Below are 17,579 nucleotides of genomic sequence, written 5' to 3'. Positions count from 1 at the left end.
ATTGTCATTATTTTATAACAAATTATTATATCAATTATATATTTTTATATAGGATCAAGGAGAGCCAGGTGTGGGTTGGGGCTTTGAAAACCCTGTGGGTTTAGGGACGGCGGCATGTACGGGAGTAGGGTAGCATGGGCGGGGTGGGTAGGTAAAACCCACCCTTGACCCCACCCATTGCCATCCCTACATAGATGTGAACAAGAGGAAAGAAAAAAGTAAATTCATGGAGTTGCTATCATTACACAATTGTTAATTAATAGACCCCTATGAAAAACACAAATAGAAGTTTCAATTCCAAAGAGATGTAAACTTTCAAAAAATGCATGTTAATATTTATCCAGAAGGCCGCCATTTACAAGCCAAAAAAACCCATATTTTATTTTTTTTAAAAAGTAAAATCTTATTAATAATAAAAGTAAACCATTTACAGTTATGTCAACTCACTTACTTATGCTAGCTCAGTAGAAACTGAATACATTGTATATAAAAAGCCATGTATCTCTTTGAGACATTTTTTTTAATACAACCAAATGAACTTTACTTGGTATAAGTGAAAATAACAACTTTTTCTCTATAGTGGTGTGTATGAGTTATTTTCATTTGTTTGGTTTCTTAAAAACAAAAAAAGTGATTTTGGAAAACTTTCCATTTGATGAAAGAAAGTGATTCGCATGGGTAGTGGGAAAGTGATTGCATTATTACACTATAAGGAAATTGTGTTATAATGACTAAATTTTGTGGTAAATTTATAGATTAGCCGCGATGAACCTGTCTAGTGGTAGATTTTCAAATTCATTGTTATAGATGTGTTTTTAGCTGCAAATTTTGGAATTAGCTACTATAAGAACAAGTTTATTGATTATATTTTTAATAATAATTTTTATAGCTGGCACTTCATACATTAGCCACTATTTATATTAAACTTAAAAAATTATATTTAAAAGTGGAAAATAGTTTCCACTACCTTTTATTATTTAAATAAAAATCATAGGAAATTGCCAAAAACACCACCTAAGTTTGCAATATGCACAAATTGTCCCCCTAAATTTGAGTATCCATAAAAAGCCCCTTCTTTTGAATACAATGAATTTGGAAACCCCCAACATGTAATGGAGTTAGGTTTGAATTTTTTGGATGAAATTATCCCTTGCATGGGAAGTCATGGTAATTGAAACATGGTTTGACCATAATGCCCTTATCTGCAATAATTTTTCCGCTTTGATAGGAAACGGTTTCTTTTTTTTCTTTTTCTTGGGTAATCTAGAGAGAACACCATTACTAGCGCCGGTTATTTTCTCTCTTCGCCTCTTCAGCTTTCCCCTTTCAAAAGTTACTATTGCCTGGACATCTTCTGAAGGACTGGACCATTGTCTCGAAGAAGAACTCCCGCTCAGCTCTTTGGCATTTCATTAGTTTGCACTCTAAGGTATTGAGGCTAGGTCAACGTCGTTGAAGATATTGTGCAGTTTCCGTTTGTTTTTTACATTCTGTGGGTTTTTTTACTATTTGATTTGTAAAGTATTCTGTTAGAAAGAGAAATTTTTCATTTTTATGGTGTGATTATTGGATGATCTTATAGTTTGTAAGGATATTTTTTTACTAGGATTTTGATTTCTTTTTCACTTTCATCTGTGTACACGATCGAAATCAATAATGTTGTGCATAAGGAGATTTTTCGGTTGTTTTGCAATCTCATTATGGTGTGTAATATATATAATGTATTTTTCCCCTTTAATTTGATATGGTTGCAGTATGTAGTGTTTAATAGTATTTGTGTAAAAAATGAGGTTTCCATTTAAGAATTGAGTTTTCTATTTAAAAACATAACTTTTCGTTCAAGACTTCTGAATAGATTTTTTTAATTGTTATGCAATCTCACATGTGTATGTTCTTCAATGTGCTATGTGGTATTTATAATGTATGTTCCCCCTTTAATTTGATATGGTTGCATTATGGAGTGTTTAATAGTATCAGTTTAAGAAATGAGTTTTCTGTTTAAGTTGTCATTTTCTGTTTAAAACATTGCTTTTCGTTTAAGAAGTCTCAATACTGTTTAATGTATTGTTATTATCGTAGGCTTGTGATTATGGCAGTCAACTTAGTTAATGGGCGATGCTACTTGACACAGGTAGTGGAGACTATGGATGAATTGAAAGTTCACATTAGTGGATGACACTAGGAGATCATCCGAAGGACACCATTTGCAGCACTCACTGAACTGAAACATGTATTCCAAGAGAGGGCCCTTCTTGATTTTCTGTTGCAAAGGTATGACGACATCACCAATTAATTCAGGATTGGAGCAAGCCTACTGAGTTTTAGGCCTAAAGATGTGGCTCTCATTCTTAGTCTATGATGTGATTGAGACACAGTTGTATTTCAGAAAAAGAAAACACACTCATCTTTTAAAGACAAGTATTTATCAAAAACCTATGAAAGACACAGAGACTCCATCAAGAGAACACTTGACCAAATTGTTCAGCAGAAGGGAGAAGAAGAAAATTTTGTAAAACTCCTTATGGTGTACCTCATGGGTACTATCCTCTTCCCAAACACATTATGCTCGGTTTCGAATTGGATCATTGATTATGTAGATGACCTACTTAGCATGGGATGGCTTATGGAGGATGTTCTACAAACAACTGCTCGAGTGCAAGCAAGATGCATTGGGAAGAAGACCAACAAATGGTACCTTAAAGGTTGCATGGTCGTAGTGAACATATGGTTTTATGAGCTCACTGGCACCGGCAAGAAGCTACCATTTTACAATATCCCAAGGATACTGTGCTATGGTGAAAATAGCTATTGGAAGCAAGCGTCGATAGGACCCATATTGTCATTTCTTGAAGGAATAGAGGTAATAAATCATGAACAATATGTATTACAATTAACATTTTACGTTAACAATTGTCTGGAGTGACATTTTTGTGTACAATACTTTGTTTCTTCATAAGTCTTCTTATTATCGTTTAACAGTAGTATGTTCTATTTAAAAATTTGTTTTAGTGTTTAACAATGTTGATTATTGTTTAAGTTTACTGGTTACGTTTAAAAATATTCTTTTACTATTTAACAACATTGGTTATTGTTTAAATTGAGGGATTTTACTGAGATTGTGTTGTTTACAAATGCTAGTTTCTTGAATTGTTCGCCATGAATACGAATGAAGAAGTCTTTGTTTGGGCCACCCGCCGCGGAGTTGATATTGCTCCCGCACTATTGCCTCAAAGGAAAGATGAAAGGCCAACCCCTTCTCCTAGCCCAACAGGCGCACGCACTTCTCGGTGTCATACAAGCCCCCTACCCTCCCCTCCCGTGAGTGTGACAGTAGAAGACATCACTACACGGCTGCTGTAGGCATGCGAAATACTGACAAAAGAATTCCACCATCTTGTTGCTCGTGTTGAGGCATTGGAAGGACATTATAGTCGAGTACTACGTCCCTACCAGCAAATGAACTATCTGGCACAGATGCTACTATGTATAGCCCTAACGCTACCAACGTAGCCTCAGCGTTTGCTGATAATGACATAGTTGGGATGGCCATCAGAAGATGCCGACGTTGGAAGAGGCTTATGATGAGAAGAAAATCACCAATATCTCTACCTCCATCGGCTGATGTTGAAACAATAGTAGCACCAAACGCAGTTAATAGGGCGGATACAAGGGATGTGTTTGAGGAAATTGCCACAACAGTAGTATATAAGGAAATTACCCCAATAGTAGCTCCACCTGTAGTGGACCAATCTCCGACGGATGATTCTGCGGTTGATGATGTTGTCACATCCGATGTTGACAGTATCATTGAATTTGTTGCCTATGAAATTCATATTTTAGTGGAACTAGCCGCACTGAAGGCTGATATAATCTCACAACAACATGAAGTAGCAACTACCGATGATGAACCATTGTTGGACCAATAGGAAACAACTTGTACACCAAGCACAGAACACCAACAACTGTTAACATCACCCAAAGGATCGTTATCGGGAGTCAAAGATATATCAGCTATTCCTAGTGATGAACTCTCTGGTGATAACTGAAAATCAAAGGATGCTACTAACAAAGGGCAAGGAAACATCAATAAAGAAACAACGATTACTGATGTGGATAGTACAGTCCTTGCGAACCAACAATATGACTATGTATGGAAGAATTTTCTTCCTAAGAAGAAAAGATACGCCAGATACACGTGCCTTGAAAAATTCGAGCAGGAGATAATAAGGATTTTCCTGAACTACTAGATAGACTCGAAAGTATAAAGTATTTATGTTATAATTTTAATATATGTGTTACCATTTAATAGTATTAGTTTTCATTTAAATATCTACATTTTCATTTAAATATTTGTAGTTTCTAATTAAGCATTTATGTTGTCATTTAAATATATATGTTACCATTTAACATCAGGACTATCGTCTGGAAGAATGATTGTGTTAACACAACATGAGCCAGCCTGTTTACAATGCTGGACAGAAAGGAAATGGTCATAAACGATGTCATGGACTCATTTGTGTACATAATTCAGAAGTCAATGAAGAGAGTACCATACCCGTATAAGAAGCACGCTTCCATCATGTGGCCACTGGTACTATTTATGTCCAAATAGGAAGACACATCTGAGAAGACTCTCACTTTGATCAGAGATGCAGCGCGTAACTTGCATGATGATATCGTCATTCTGCCAATAATCCTTATTAGCCACTTCCATGTTCTTGTTCTGGACAATGACAAACAAGAGTATAGGCATTATTCTTCATGCGAGAGTGAGGAGTACAACAGAGACGCCATCGAGATTGTAAATTATATGCTAAATAAAGCACACACATCGTAGTTTCTTAATAAGAATTCTAACTTGAAATTATATTTCCTGACAGAGAAAACTATTCAACAATTGTGTCGAGATGGAGTTCAGTGAGACAACAATGACCTCGTACCCCTTAATTCATGACATTGACAGTCTAAGACAAAAATGAGGAAGTGTCGACTACGTAGTATATGTCATGCGTTTTATTGAACAAATACTTGATGATAAAAAGCTATGGCTACCGCATACTGGCATCCCTTATTTAAGACTAATGTCGCACGCATACTTATGGAAGAGAGCGCAGCCAGCATTAGTGAGAAAGTTGATACATCAACTATGGGACAAAAACATTAAGCCTGTTTGTAATGTACTCTCATGCTAACTTATCCATTTAAATATTGTTGTCTTTGTTTAAAGATCTACGATTGGCACGTAAATATCATCGTTTCAGTTTAAATTTGTGTTTATTTAAATTTCTATTTAAATATCGTAGATGTTGGACGCTTGCAACCAGATCCACTTCCGTCTAAGACTGCCATGTTTAATTTGTAATGTAAATATCATTGTTTCTTTTTAACTATCAAATTTTCTATTTAAGTATTAATGTTTATGTTTAACTTTCTGTGTTTATATTTAAATATTAATGTTTTTGTTTAAGTATTAATGTTTCTGTTTAAATATCATCCTTTCTTTTTAAATTTCTGTTTATTTATGAAAATGATTTTCATAAATAACAAGCAAAATATATAGTATTGTGATAGTTTGTAACGAACATATGTAACTAATATAAGTTGCCCTCCATGCTTAGTCAGTGATAGCTTCATTGCAAGATCTACAATTATGACCAGACGCTTGCGAACGACTGTAACATAACTCGTGGACCTTGGACGCTTGCGACTCGATCCTCTTTCGTCTAGGATGGCCAAGTTGTCTTCTTGTGGTAGGCGGTTCTCGATTATCGTCCAGAGGCTTGTCATAGTTAAGTATGGGGAAAATAGCCTTATGGTATGCCAACTTGTAATTTTTGACGGTGAAATAACCGCTAATAAATTGATGAATGTTTGTATCTGTCTACATTATTACAACATAAGCATGTTTGCACGGGATACTATAAACTTTCCACCTATGACATGAACAAGTTTTACCCGATTGATCCATGGTGTTGTTGCAGTACTGTTCAATCACTTTATAACAATCATCAACACAGTGACCAATATGAAGATGTCGGCTTTCCGCAATAAGTTCCTTTACCTTCTTATGTATTTCTCCCATTTGTTCACTTGCTTATGATGGGTGCATAACATGCGCATTAGCTTGAACCTGTATGACATAGAACACATATATTAAACATTGTAAGTTATTGTTAAGCTAAGAAATTTAAATTTAAACAGAAGCAAACAAATTTAAATGATGAATAAACAGAGTTAAGTGAAGACCCTTGCATTTAAACAGAAAAAAATGTTAAATGATAACAAAATCAAGTTAAACGAAGACCCTGAAATTTAAGCAGAAATAAACAGGTTTAAATGATAACAACCAATATTCAGCATTAAATAAAATCAACATTCAAATACCGTATGGAGTCAACCTTTTCATCACGGGTAAATACCGAGCTTCTTTGATCCACGCATTGAACAACTCTGTAACATTTGAATACACCTCGCCCCAACATTCACCTTTGAACAAATACTTTAACCAATGTGATATATCTGATTTATGAAGCAACCAGTGATAGGCATCAGGTGATGTGGCTTGTAGTTTATTCACCCAATCATTAAATTCTTTAGCCATAGATGTATATGTAATACAAAAGTATATGGACCAACACTCCTCCTTCAATGTCTTCCCAAATCTAACATTATCTTTCATAAACTTAGCCTCCAAGTGCCGAAGGTAGTATGCATGTGGGGAAGTAAGGAAGACCCTTGTAATAGTGTTCACAAATCCCTTAAACCTGTCCGACACAAATGTAATAATCTCTTCATAATCTCCGTCATCGTATAAAGTATCACCTAATTTGGAAATAAACCACATCTAATTGGCATCGGTCTAGTTATCACCAATACAGAAGGTCACGTGAAAAAAATCATTGTTTCCATTTTTGCCTGTGGCACCTAATAGAGTACCACGATATTTTCCAAGAAGGTGGGTACCATCGAAAAATAATAGCGGCCTGCAACCCCTCTTAAATCCCATAATATACCCACGGAAAGAAAAGAATGCACGTTTAAAACGCTCACTATCACTTTCCATAATCGTAAAGCTGTCACGGTTTATCTCAACCACCTTATCCACGTACCAAAGCAACAAATCATAGCTGGAGACCTCGTTGACATCGAGGCTCACCCGGGTATACTCTTTACCTAACCAAGCTTGCTTGTATGGAATGTGGACACCAATGTTCCTGTAACATGTCCTTCTGAATGTTGATGGCCCTGTACAAGAGTTGGTCCTTAAGCTTCTGAATCACATATGCACTTGCCCATTTTTTGGACGCTTTCGAATGTGACACCGAGCTAATTCCACCACCACAATTATGTGAAAGATGTATTGTCTTGATTCTGAAAGTATTTTTATTATATTCCTTTTATATATGAAGGTGACATTCACAACCAACGGCAGTGCATTCTACAGTGCCCCGATGTTTTCATTCCTTATGAATTTGAAGCTAAAATTCCTTTTGATTGCAAAATTTCAAACTACGTCTCTAAAATGGTCAGCGCCTAGAAAACATTGTCTGATATCCAACGATAAAACTTCAGATTGATCTGACGAGGAAGAAAGGCTTGCCAAATTGTCAAGGCCGAGGTGGAACGGATATGCTCACAAAATCCGAATACCTACTAAAATCAAAGAACTTTACAACGAGAAAAAATTTTGAGTGGAAAGTTGATAAGTTTAAACGGAAATATAATATTTTAAATGAAAATGGATAACATTAAGCAAACATAAAGTATTCTATTAGAAAGAAAGATTTTTAAACATAATATTTTAAACAAAAACTGGATAATTTTAAGAGGAAACAGGGACAGGGGTAACTAAGCAAACATAAGTTTTAAGTGGAAAATGGAATAATTAAGTGAAAAATATACTTTTAAATGGAAACTAGGATAATTAATTAATAATTAACTTGTACAGATATGTAAACATAAAGGAAAAGAATTTTACAATGAGAAGAAATCATTGTCAGTAGAAGAAGTCTCAATTACGAGATCGACTACAATGCATTTGAAGAGTGCGTACACGTGACACATGCTCTGGAAGTCAATCTTGTTTTCTATCAGGCAAACCATTTTATGTGCATCGGGTGTGATAAACTTCACACTGACATGGGAAACATTGAGACCCCATCACTCATATATTTCCGCTAATATTGATTTCCAAAAAGTCAGCGCTGTGAATAATAGCACTCGTCCCTCCCCTTTGTATCTAGTAATAGCACAAAAACTCTCCATAGTAAACCTACATAAAAATAAATGGTTACTCTCTCTTGCACAGTGATCAAGGTTAGGGCAAGGAAGAGATTGTCACCTTATCAGGCAACCGGTAGAACTCCAACACAACAAATGGGGATGGATTGAAAAATCTAAGCCTCCAATGTGATAGAAGCCTTGCAAAGTTTGTTTAAAAAAGGAAAATGATATGCAAAAAAGTTGGACATGATGTGATTGGGCGGTTTTTCCCACAATTTCAAGTGCAATGATGGAATTTCACAAACATGGACCCAATCAGAGTGACCTACAGGGGGCAAAAAGGAAGTGAACAAATAACAAAAGGGCTGCCCGGTGTATTCAAAACTTACAATGCTATTTGAGAATTTATGAAATTTTTTAGGGTAACATTAATTTTCCCTAAAAATTAATGGTAAAAAAATCTTTGCCACAATATATAATTTAAAAATTATCAGAGAAAGAATTTACATTTCACCACTAATTATTTAAGAAAATAATAGATTGTATTACAAAATGTTAAAAGGTCACATAATTCATTGTTAGGAGTAATTGAATTTTTTTCATTTCCATTAATTGCTTATATTTTTAAAATTTGTTCATAATGTTAAACATAATTAAAAATCTTCAGTTTGATAATTGTGGACCCCACCAGCATTTGTGGACCTACCCCCTTTTCATTAAAACCTAGTTAAGTTGTTAAACCTATTTGTTTTTCCCTTAACCCCTTTTTTTTCTTCTTGTCACCTTGCTGGGAGAGTTTTGTGGAGAGAGAAAATTCCGAAGAGATTCCCCGACCCCCATCCCATCGTTGTCTCGCTCTTGGCCGAGCCTTACACCTCATGACCATCTTCCTCCTCCATTCTTCCATCTCTCTCCTTTCTCTCCATTCTCCCAATCTACCTTGCTCTCTTGGGACATTTGATGAGAAGTTAATACCATCGCTAGAGCTCATACTTCTACCAGAGATCTTAACAGCCGGAGTCGAGGCTAAGGAGATCAATGAACCGCTAGTGCTCTCCCGAAGTCTAGGTAGGTGTCTTGCTCCCTTGTTGGTGGTGGGGCTTGATGCTAAAGTTTTGGGAGAAGCTTGTTGTATGTGAAATCTTAAGCATGGTTAAAGGTTGTTTTCTAATGAGATGCATGTTTTGAAGCTCCTAGTTGCTTGTGCTTATACTCATGCAACCCTTGAGATCCTTATAGCTTGTTATCCTTTTCCTACTCCATGGAACTTGAAACCTTTTTATGCCACCTTGGTCTAGTTGCATGTGATTTAGTGTGTGATTTTATACTCTCATGTGTCCATGGTTGTCTTTAATGCTGATGTTTGCTTGTAGAGCTTCACCCTTTTGATTTGTTTTTGGCTTATCCTTGCTTGGAGCTATATATATATATTTGCATGCATGAGACCATGGTTATTTATTGTGCATGAAACCATATTCTCATTTGCATGAAACCATATGTTTACACCCTTGAATGTAAGCTTACATGATCCATGCATTGGTGTACATGCATACACCTGCCCTTATATATATATATATTATATTTATTTAATATGTATGCATTACAATAGTGCTTAAGTGGCATGCATCCTGGTTGTGATAATGAGAAATTATATATGTATTGGCATAGTAAACCACTATGTTGGTAGAGTATGAGTTGTGTTCAATTAATTTTAGCTTTTGATGCTTTGCTTTTGTTGCTTCCTTTGAATCCTTGAGTTCTAAATTGTGGTTAGAAAGACCATGCTTTGTTGTAGAGTGTTGGTATTTTAGACTAACTTATCTTTAGCCTTTGTGCTTGAACTCTTCCATTCCAAGTATTCATGTCTATTTGGTTTGGTCCTCCTCTTGGGTTATAGGACAACCTTGAGAAGATAACTTTGGATTTCTTTTGGAATTAGAAGATCATCAAGTAAGTAATCTATCGTTATATTTTTGTATATATTTTGTTATCATATATATTCCCAATTTTAGAAATTTTGGAAAATAAAACCTTTTGCTAATCATTTGGTTATTTCTCTATGATTACTAGGATGTCTAATTGTATTTTACCTTTTGTTTAAATTCATTGAGTAATTATTACAAATATTTTATTTATTCAGTTATTTATTTTTTTTTCATTTATTTTGAGAGAGTGAGGGATAGTTGTGAATAAATTATTGTTTACTTATACCAAGTTGTCCTTGAACTATATTTGATTAGTTGGATTATAAGTATATCTCATGGTTAGTACTTTTGGAGAAATTTTTTTACTTTTAAATTCGTTGGAGTCATGCTGCCATCTTTTTCGAACTTTTATTTATGTATTTATTTATTTAATTATTGAATTTGACTTTTGTCATGTTGTTTTAATAGAAATATATTATTATTATTTTATTTTCCTCTAATGAGAGAATCAAGTTGTTATTTGGCATGTCTATATTTATATGTTGATATTTTATTTAATTATTTGTTTATTTATTGAATTTGTCTTTTGACAAATAAGTATGAATTGTTGTTACTATTTCTTTAAAATAGTAGCCAGGTCAAGGTTTGGAAAAGTTGGTATATTCTTTTGCATTTAATTATTTATTTAATTATTTATTATTCATTTATTTATTTATCTTATATTATTACTTGATTTTTTTGGAAGATACTTGTGAATATTCTGTATTCTTGGCTTTGAAATCTGTCTAAATATTTTGGGTCTCCAAAGGAACGATATGCAACCCTGTCAGTGGGGGTTAAACCCTGACCTTGTCGATAAGTAATTTATGAAAAATACGACTGCAGTTTCTCACCGTGTCCATTTGGTGAAATAATCAACGGCTACCTGATATTTAGTCTCGAGTCACCGAAGGTAAATAAATGACTTCTGTTATTCTGGCTCGGGTCACCTAGGATAAACAAATGATCTCTGGCATTTACAGTTAATTTGGAGACATACTCTGGAATATGTTATTTTGTGCTTTACCCTTTGGTTTTGTTTATGCTAATTTTGTGATATTGATTTTTGTGCAAATTTCAGACTTGAATTTTTTGCTTTTAGTTTGTTTTTGGATTACTTACTGGGCTAGTGAGCTCATGGATTTATTTTAAATCCTTTTCAGATCAGAAGTAATAGACTTAGGGATCTTAGAAGGCTTCCAGTAGATGTCTTCCTTTGGAGATGTATTTTATGTTATTGTATCAGTTGTATAGTTGTTTTAGAACCTCCTCGAGGTCATTCCAGTATTTCATTTGCTTTTCAGTATTCGAGCCTATTAAACCCTTAAGTCAGATTCATATTCTGTATTTCACGCCTTTATTTTCTACTCCTCACCGCTGCAGGCTTTGAGTACTGCAGATCCACCCGCCTCCCGTGGGTCGTGGCCGTTTGTCAAGGCACCGAGTTCGGGGCGTAATAATAATATTTAGTTAATAAAACAAAAATCTATAAATTCACTATAAATAGTTACAAATTCAAGGTTATCTCACCCCATCATCCACATCTCGCAACGTGTCATCATCACACGCCTCCTCCTCTCTCTCTCTCTCTCTCTCTCTCTCTCTCTCTCTCTAGTCACCCATTCCCAATGTCTCCCTTCTTCCTCGTGTTCCATGCTCTTTCGATCAAAACCACAAAAATCCAGAAACCCACGGATACATGGCGCTGGAGTGGGTAGTGCTCGGCTACGCCTTGGCGACGGAGGCGATCTGTTATGAACTCAATGAGTATCAATTAAACCTCTGGTCAAACTGGCGGCAATATAACCAAATCACAGTTGATCTTCACTTGCATTCACTCAAAATTCAGCTAATCAACAACGTACAGTACTGAATTTAACAGATCTAGTAATTGTGTCCAGCACTAAAGCCATCATCATGATTAATATCCAGATCTAAGTCTTCACAATCAAACAACAATAACAAGGACTGAATTAACAGTTCTAGAATCAACTCAAATAGCAGAATTAAGAACAAAACATGAACTCTAAAAGACAGTAATTAAGATAACCAAATTCGGCAGCTCACACCACCGAATTCCTCTCTCGTCTTCATGGAGACGAGCCTCATAACTTCTTCGATGCCATGTATGTACATAGTTCTTTCTTTTAGTCACTTGCCTCGGGATCAGCTTTCGTTATAGAATACCCATCTCGATGAGTCACAACAACGATCGTGCTCCTCCTCAGCACCCTCCCCGTCTTCGACGCACTTCGCAAGGGCTTGATCGTCGTCGTCCGATCTGCTCTCAATCGTCCCCTTCTGCCTCTTCTTGCTCAAGAACCAGCCGACGTGCGACCAGGAGAACGCCTGTACGCCGACCGAGCACCCGCGGCACCAGAAATCGATCATGAATAGCCAGCGCAACGCTCTTCTCATCGCCTCCGCCCTCGTCCTCCATTGGCTCCTCTTCGCCGTCACCAACCTTGTTATCAAGGTCGAGCATCTCAGTCAACGGATTGATAAGCTCAAGCGCCAGGACTGATCTATCAGGCTTGCCTCCTTCCTCTCTTGTTTCGATTGCTACTTTTCCAATCATGTTACTTTAATCTATAGGGATTTTCTTGCCCCTTTCGTTTTGGTGTTTCTCTCGGCGTTTGATCGATGTATGGATGTTGGTTTGAATACTCTTGTCATTATATGCATAGTCCTTCTTCTTGTTCTTAGATCTGTGGATGGATTTGCTTGTGGTTTGATATCAATCTTTTCTAACTAATAACATTGTAGAATTTTGTGGTTCTCTTGTGTTTCTCTCTCTATAATACCTGATCTCTCTTTGATGTTTTAAATTGGGATTTCTGGGATTATTGGATTGAGGTTCAATTTGAGGAAAATCCTATATGTTTATGAGTTTGAATAAATAACATTGGCTTTGTTTACCAATTTTCAAGGTGCAAAGTGCTTAGTTGTTATTCTATCATGCTCTATTGCTACTCAATTTTGGACTTAGTTGTGATTCAAAATGCTTACTTGAGAGAATTGTAAGGTAGATCTGAAAGTGCTAGTGCAACTTTGGAACTTCTTCTCTTAAACCTTCTTCATTCATCTTCACAATCTAAAGATTGTTGAATTCAAGAGGACTCTAGTTTGGGGTTTTTGAATATCAAAATTTCTTTCTTACTTTAATGTTGTTAAAGCTAGCTTGTTGTTGGGACTATTTTTTACAATGGTTATTGCATAGCACCAATTTATAGGACATTGTTTGCAAGTAATTTTTTGTTTCTTTGTTGTAGGATCTTTTCTATTTTTTCTTATCTGAAGGGAGGGTGTAGAAAGATATTCCTTTGCATGTTATATATAGGATTTGCAGGGTTGAAGACCCAAAATTAGCAGTGGGGGTCTGTAAAAGAAAAGAAGTAAGAGAGCTAAAGCTGGAATTTGTTTCTTCATTTTTTTGCTTTAAACTATATTTTAATTTGAACTTTACAACTTCATAAGATATTCCTTTGCATGTTTTCCATCATGTATTAACCTAATTGTTATTGTTTTCTCAGCAAATTCAGTTGGTGTTGTCTCTGAATTTAATGCACAGTTGCAGATTCTTGAATTGCTCGACAACATAAGTGTTTATTTTTAAGTGAAAAGATTATTAATTTAATGTTTCTGTACTAGCAGCACAGTTTGGGTTATGCAAGCAGAGGAAACCTCTAGTTTAGAATGAATGCTGTCTTAATTCGCACTTGTTTTACATTATAGGCAACATTAAGTGGTAGTTACAAGGTACTATTGCACATACATGATATTTATAATGCACCTTTGTGATTATTCAATGAACAATGCTTTTGATTCTTCTTTGAATCCTTAAAAATATGTGGCATTATTATAGTTGCTCAACTTTATGAATTTGATTTACCTATAGGTGGTTTATTATGAATTTATTAATATTTATTTAAATAATTAGTTTAAAATTACTACAAAACCAAACACACAAACTAGGCCAAATACTCATCAATATAATTCATATGCTTTTAACTTCACAAAACAAAGCGTTTAATAGTCTATGGATAAATCTCATGATCATAAGAAGCATGTATAAGAATTAAACAAATAGGCATAACGATAAGCAAAGATAATGTCATTATTTATGAAGGTGTCCATAAAATCCCCCATTTCATATATATGATATAATCTCTCATAGAGAGTCAGACAGAAAAAGTGCAAGAAAAACACATCCAAATTGGAAGGTTAATAAGGCTTCTAGAGTACTGGTAGTAGCAAGCCTTCAAGAATCAAGATACACATATATATATGATCCGCATCATCATAATCATCCTGTGTGACAGAAGAGAAATCAAAGTGTAAGTGATTGATACCAATGATATTTTCTTCTGTTCTCACAAACTTGAAAAGAAGCAATCTTATATGTATATACTTTTAAATTAATTCAGCAAAATAATAAGCCTTGGTTCAAGAGTTAACTTACAGAAAATTGTTGAATCTTCAGCAAGTTCTGTCACATCCTTAACTGTAAGCAAATCATTGTTCTTGGGAGAAATTTAATCGATGTTGATTTCATTGGCTTTTCTTCCTAATTCTGATTGATATGTTCTTTCCCATGCTTTAAGTAGTTAAGGAGCACAACTGATCATGAGATCTTGCAATAATATTTCTTTTTCTGGTCTTTGCTATGCTTGTGTTTGTGGTTTTTTAGGACCCCAATAACTTGTGAAGATCCATTCAGTGATAGATCTCAGTCCAGGTTTTCCTTTTTTTGAGAATAATTTCATCAAGTTGGGTAAATTCTTTTCATTTAGGTTTGTCAGTTTGCCAAATTTCCCCATTCCACTTCTTGGATTTTTCTGATTAGGGTTGTGCCCTACTTGAGCAAAGCTTAAATGACTAATTGCTAGCTTGGATTGGTTAATTCTTTCCATTAGGTTTGATCTTATTTGTTTAATTTTTTGTGTTGGTTTGAGCACACATTATTGGTCTTTGTATTATTTCTTATACTTTGGTGAATAAAGGTAATTTGATGCCAGGTTGTCAACATTGCACCGGTAGAGGTACTGTTTTTCTTCTGAAATTGATACATACCTGTACTAGTTTTTTAGGACCCAGAAAACTTGTGAAGATCCATTCAGGAATTGATCTCAGCAAATCAATCATCATAGTCGTTTGAATTGACTGCAAATGTGATACTTTTTGAGAGCAAAATGAAAAAAAGGTATTTTTTTGTATCATTAGTTACCTGCTTCTTCAGTGGATGAAAAAGGTTTCCATATTTTTGTGTCCTGATTGTCATATCATTGTTTTGGACAGGCTTGAATGTTTGGCTGATCATTTTTGTTATTTTGGTAGCTATTATGGCCTATTATTATATACACTGGAAGGAGGTTTTGATAGGATGGGGTATTGATGATGCCGAGTGAGCTTCATGAGTTTGGTTATTCTTCACGACTAGGTCTATACTAAACTTAGCCTGGCAAACAACTGCATCCATAAATTTGGTTTTCTTCCTTGTTTGGCGATTTCTGCATTGGAAAGGTGGGCTTGACTTTTTCTTTAGAGTACATTGATCTCTCATTAGTTCAATTATCACATTATTTTTCACCTTCGGCCTATGGTGGTTTTGTTTGTACTAGGTATATTTTTAGAGGAAGACTGCCATTAACATTGAAGCATGGAAAGCCTGATCAGGAAGCCTAATAATATTTTTGAAGCATAGAAAGCCTGATAATACTATCTTTGCAAGGACTTTCTGGCAAAGGCTGCAATTGAAAATCATGTTTTTGTGTGTATGTGCCTATGCTTGCATGTGTGTTTTCTTAGAATATGTATACTAATTGTTGAAAAGAGAAAAGTTTTTTAGGTTATCATTTTGTAATAAATTAAAATATTAATATTGTCTTTGATGTTGTCTCATACATATATATTGCCCGCCATTAGTAGGATTTCCAGTAGTCGGTTTTAGGTTGAGGTGCGAATAGTAGCATAGTTGCTTAGTCACCTTCCTCTTACGTATTACTATCTGAAGAATGCATGTACCTAGACCGGAGATAGAGACAGAGAACGAAAGCTACAGTCTGCTTTTCATTCCTTCCAGTCAGAGCAACATCTCGAAGAACTTATGGAGAAATAAGAAAAATGGCCTCAAGCAAAGGCGAAAAGCAAGACGGTGATTCTTTTATATATATATATATATATATATTTGTTTGTCTATATTAAAAATAAATAGATTTCATTAGCTATTAAAGCTTCTACGAATATGAATTCAAATGATTTAATATTTTGAGTTATGACTTATGAGGCCTATAGCGGCAGATTTTTCACCACTATAAAATACTTGAAAAAACCTATACCGGCAGAAATGTTTTACCGCTATTGGATTTATAACGGCAAAATATAAAAACGTACATTTGTCTATAGGTGTATTAAAGCTGTCTTGTAATACCTTGTGAAATTATTAATATTAATTGACTATATTACCCTCATATAAATTAAAAAAAAAATTTAGAAACCTAACACAACAATAGCTATCGCTACCTTTCTGGTATTTTTTTCACATTTATTTGTCTTATCCGGAATATTATTTGAAATTTGATTCCGATATAGAATTTTTGTTTTGATTAAATCTAAATAAATTTCAATTTTGTTTTTAAATAATATGTTTTTGAATTAAATCAAATCCATTTGTAATTGATAAGGAGAGAACAAAATAAATCTAGATTATATCTTGAATTTTGATTCTAGAATTTTTGTTTTGTTTAGTTAATTTATTTATTCAGGCACATTCGAATTATTAAATCAAAATAAATCAAAAGATATAATAAACAAAGATAAAAGTGACAATAAACAAAACTTTTCACAAAAAATATAATCCTACCAAACATTAAAATTAAGTTTGCATGAATTTAAATTTCCATGTTCATTGAATCTACAAAAAGTATTATAATATTGTAATATTACTTTGCATGAAAAATAATTCCATGTAAAATCTTTTCTTTTAAAAGCTTTTCTAGCAATTAATGCTCGCAAATAGATGTTTGATTTGCATATAAGTATGGAACACAAAATAGTAAATTATAATAATATTTTTTACTATTCTATATTTGTTTTATAATAAAATATATATAATAATATTTTATAAAAATCTTATCAAATTTTACAACGCCGACAACATAGCAACAAATTAAAAAATTAACATAATTTTAAAAATATTTAATTCACAACAAACCTTCATTAATATCTTAATCTAAAAAAACAAATAAACTGGTAGATAATTAAATAGACAAATAGATAAATAAATAAAATAAATCAATCAAATTTTACAAAGTAGTGATTCCAAATAGGGCAAACCAAGTAATAAAATTTAAAAATATATAATGAAAAACTGAACATTAAGGAACATAATAA

General features: G+C 34.1%; 1 long non-coding RNA gene and 1 pseudogene across 2 annotated transcripts; both read left to right on the top strand.

Moving 5' to 3' along the window:
* The first annotated feature begins 11,780 nt into the window (after positions 1-11,780).
* On the top strand, positions 11,781-12,966 carry LOC120270591 (annotated as a pseudogene).
* A 25-nt stretch (positions 12,967-12,991) lies between these two features.
* LOC120270592 lies at positions 12,992-16,120 on the top strand. Of its 2 annotated transcripts, XR_005539630.1 has the most exons (4): positions 12,992-13,582; positions 13,721-15,390; positions 15,486-15,710; positions 15,809-16,120. It is a non-coding gene; the product is annotated as an uncharacterized LOC120270592 (long non-coding RNA). The 2 variants fall into 2 exon arrangements; XR_005539629.1 differs by having other exon boundaries at positions 12,992-15,390; positions 15,809-16,111.
* Positions 16,121-17,579: the final 1,459 nt, after the last annotated feature.

Source organism: Dioscorea cayenensis, chromosome 10 (assembly GCF_009730915.1).
Source record: "Dioscorea cayenensis subsp. rotundata cultivar TDr96_F1 chromosome 10, TDr96_F1_v2_PseudoChromosome.rev07_lg8_w22 25.fasta, whole genome shotgun sequence".
Lineage (NCBI taxonomy): Eukaryota > Viridiplantae > Streptophyta > Magnoliopsida > Dioscoreales > Dioscoreaceae > Dioscorea > Dioscorea cayenensis.
This window is presented reverse-complemented; position numbering and strand designations above follow the sequence as displayed.